Genomic DNA, 4,046 nt, shown 5'->3' on the forward strand with positions numbered 1-4,046 from the left:
AAGCCCGGAGGAGTGCCCACCACACACACAGGTGCTACAGCAAGTCCAAGACATACAGCTTCTGGGAGTCTTAGCCTGCCGCCTCTGGACAGATGTACACCTGTCTCCATTTCTAAAGGGTGACTGGGCTTTCTAAGGAAGGGAGGGAGGGAAGTGAAAAGAAAAGAAAGGGAGAGGAAGCTGTGTGACGCAGTACCCACCACCCATGTACTGCTGTGAGCACTACCCATGAGCACATGAAAGTGAGTCTGGGCTGAAATGAGTCATACTGTACATGTAAATGCACACTGCATTTCAAAGACTTCATAAAAGGAAAAAAAATTAAGTAGCAATTCATTGTATGTGAAAATGATTATATTTTGTGGAGTTCTGATTAAGCCCAATGGAAGGACATTTTTTTTTGACTGCGGCTGCCGGAATGCTTGCCTCCCATCTGTGGCCCAAGGCTGTGCAGCCCTGGGCACCTGCATCCTGATGACTGGGCAGCCCTCCCAGTCCCTGACTTCCTCCTCCTCCACTGTGAAGGTCGTTCATTCAGCCCCCCTCCTTCCCAAGCAAGACTGGCAATAAACTAACCCTGGTGTGTGGATATCTTGCTTCTTTGATTCTCCAGCTCCAATCTCAGTCTCTCCCTGAAAAGCCCTTTGGCTGGTTCACAGGCTGGTTCTGGACACTGCCTGGTCTTCCGCTGGGCTTTCTTGCACCCAGGGCCTGTGTGACAGCGACAGACACTTGGAGAACCTTTTCCAGCAGCGACACAGCCCATCACAGCCACCTGAACACAACATTTCTCCCAGTACCTTGTAGAGTACCCTCGCTGTGTGGCTGAGGGACTATGGGAGTACATGCAGGCCAGCATGACTCTAGCCTGCAGCTCCTGGCCAGCATGTACCCACAAAACAGGACAATATGGAAGCCCATGGTAATAAACAAATGCTCGCTAGCTGACAAGATTTAGATTTTGACAAAAACAAGTTGGAAAAGCTTCCACCTAGACTTCCAGACCTTCAAAACATCTAAAATAACTAGTGCATTTGCTCTTGGATGGGTTAAAGACATGTAAACGCCCCCAGACTGTGAGCAGCTGGGGCTGGCTGGCTGGCTCTCTCTCTCCCTGCCCGTGGCTCAAAGCTTCTCTGTTTTCTACTTAAGTGCAGTCTTGCTTCTTCTCTTTTGTTGTGTCCAGCCTTGTGAACTGTCATGGACTCTGAGTCAGCCCCATCTCAGCAGCTTTCCTCCAGCACTGTGACCACCCTAGGCTGTAGCATCCCGGAGGAGGGAGGACCAGCTGCGGATGGGAGATAAACAGGAAAGCATCCTCATGCCAGCCACCCACCTGACTTTCGTACACGCCAGGTGTCAGCTTCCATTTCCGTTATCATCAGCATTTCTCCTGTTCTGCTGGAACCCCATACTCCTTCTCGGTAACAATGATACTCTGCCACATGGTGGCCATTCTGTAACCTTTTATAGGCCGTTTTGTTTCCAGTGTTGCCTGATTCAATGAGACTAGAGCAAAAATGCAATCATTGGGCCCAGCATGGTGGCGCAAGTGGTTAAAGGTCCTCGCCTTGCACGCCCGGGATCCCATATGGGTGCCGGTTCTAATCCCGGCAGCCCCGCTTCCCTTCCAGCTCCCTGCCTGTGGCCTGGGAAAGCAGTCGAGGACGGCCCAAAGCTTTGGGACCCTGCACCCGCGTGGGAGACCCGGAAGAGGCTCCTGGCTTCGGATCGGCATAGTATCGGCCCGTTGCGCTCACTTGGGGAGTGAATCATCGGACGGAAGATCTTCCTCTCTGTCTTTCCTCTCTGTATATCCGCCTTTCCAATGAAAAAATAATAAAAATAAATCTTTAAAAAAAATGCAATCATTTAACTTTATTATTCCTTTTAGATTTACATTTTCATAAGATAACTTTCTAGGAAAGACACTACTGTACTGAAGGATATGAATGCTTTTCCACCTCTTGGTAGACGCTGCTAAGGTACCACGCAACAGGCATGTGTGAGCTCACACTGATCACAGCATGGACATATGCACTGGGGTGCTTGGGACTTCACCAGGATCAAGGTGTTGCAGTATAGCTGCCTCGAAAAGTTCACAGAAATGTCAAGATCATTGTGCTGCATCAGCTGCCACCACCCACTCATGTGTGCGCGCACACACACACACACACACACACACACACACACACACACTGGCTCACCTCACCAGCTCCAAGGACAGAGGCAAGCTTGGCGTGGGGGACACTGTTCCCATTGCCCCCACTCAGCTATGCCAACAGAGGACTTTCAGTAGCTCATCAGAAGAGGAACAGCAGGACAGGTAGAACAACACTCCAGGCCAGGTTCTACAACAGTCACCTAGGACTGAGGTAGACATGGACAGCCAAGAGGCCTTGGAAAGAATTTCTCATTTCCCATGTAACGAAGGAACAGCTTCTCAGAACCTCAAGACCACTCAAAGAAGAACCTCAGGATATTCCTTCCCACATCAGGGTTTCCAAGGTGACATCAGATGACCAGCTCAGTCCCTGGACAAGGATGTAGTCTGACAATAAGGAGCTGTGCACTCCCCTCCCAACTCCTATCCTCTGCCCCGCCCCCCCAACCACAGGCCAGTGCAGACAAGAGGAAAAACTGAATCAGCTTAACCACCTTGCCTCAATCCTCTCCAATCTAATCCAAGGCCCATGTGGATCTGCAGCTCCCTCATCTTTGTAATCAATCTTAAAACAAAAAAAATAAACCAACCAAGCAAAAAATATTTAACGGAAATGGAAGATGAGTTTATGCAGGCACAAAATCTGGAAAGTGTATTTAAGAGGGGTTCTTAAAAATTATTGGAAATGTGCATTATGAAAAAATACATTAATTTCAAATTTTTCTACACATTTGTCTCTTCCTGTCTTAATTAAGACTTTCAGAATAAATGGATAAGCATTTCTGGAAATGCCAGCACACTGTCTTGAGCATTTCTACATTTTGCATGTATTGCTGCTTTTGAAATTTTTCTAGATCAGCTTTATCTTTTCTGCTCCATTCAGTAATTGATTCAATCATTTATTTATATTAATAGGGGTTTATTTTATGCTAAAGCATAAAACTATTTTAACTGTTATTGCATTATAATCTGAAGGTTATAATACAACACTGCTTTACTTTGACACTCAAACTTTTTGAGTTAGGCTACTGGGAACTTTTCATTTAGTTCCCTCTGTCATGCCCTTTTGCATGTATTTGTTGGTTTTGCTTTGTTTTTGGAGAGAGAGAGACTCCCTAGGTACTGGTTCACTCCCTTAATGTCTATCACGACCAGGGTTGGGCCAGGACCAGGCCCCGGGACCACCACCCAGGTCTCCCACGTGACTGGCAGCAAGCCGACTACTTGAGCATCATAACGTCTCTCAGGGACTGGAGTCAGGAGCCAGGATGAGACTTGAACTCCTGCACTACGATGTAGGATGTGGGCAGCCTAGTCACGCCGCTCCAGGTATATTGGTTGAGCACTTCCTGACTTTCTGGTACTGCAAGATACTCCAGGTACCTCCCACACTTTCTGCCCAGTCCTAGAGTCAGTCAGGTCTTTAAGTAGCCCTGATCTCTCTCCTTAGAGGATGCTATTAGAAACCAAGATCTGGGGGGAATTAGCACTGTGGCACCACAGGTTAAGCTACTGCCTGCAATGCCAGCATCACATATGGGCCCTAGTTCAAGTCCCAGATGCTCCACTTCCAATCCAGCTCCCTGCTAACATGCTTGGGAAAGCAGCAAAGGATGGCTTAATTGCTTGGGTGCCTGTACTCACACTGAAGATCTGCAAGAAGCTCCTGACTGGGCCCGGCGTCGTGGCCTAGCAGCTAAAGTCCTCTCCCTGAACATGCCAGGATCCCATATGGGCGCTGGTTCTAATCCCGGCAGCTCTACTTCCCATCCAGTTCCCTGCTTATGGCCTGGTAAAGCAGTCGAGGATGGCCCAAAGCTTTGGGACCCCGTACCCGTGTGGAATACCCGGAAGAAGTTCCTGGATCCTGGCTTCGGATCGG

The sequence above is a fragment of the Ochotona curzoniae genome, unplaced genomic scaffold, assembly GCF_017591425.1.
Source record: "Ochotona curzoniae isolate NIBS_2020 unplaced genomic scaffold, NIBS_Ocur_1.0 scaffold_4701, whole genome shotgun sequence".
Taxonomy (NCBI): Eukaryota; Metazoa; Chordata; class Mammalia; order Lagomorpha; family Ochotonidae; genus Ochotona; species Ochotona curzoniae.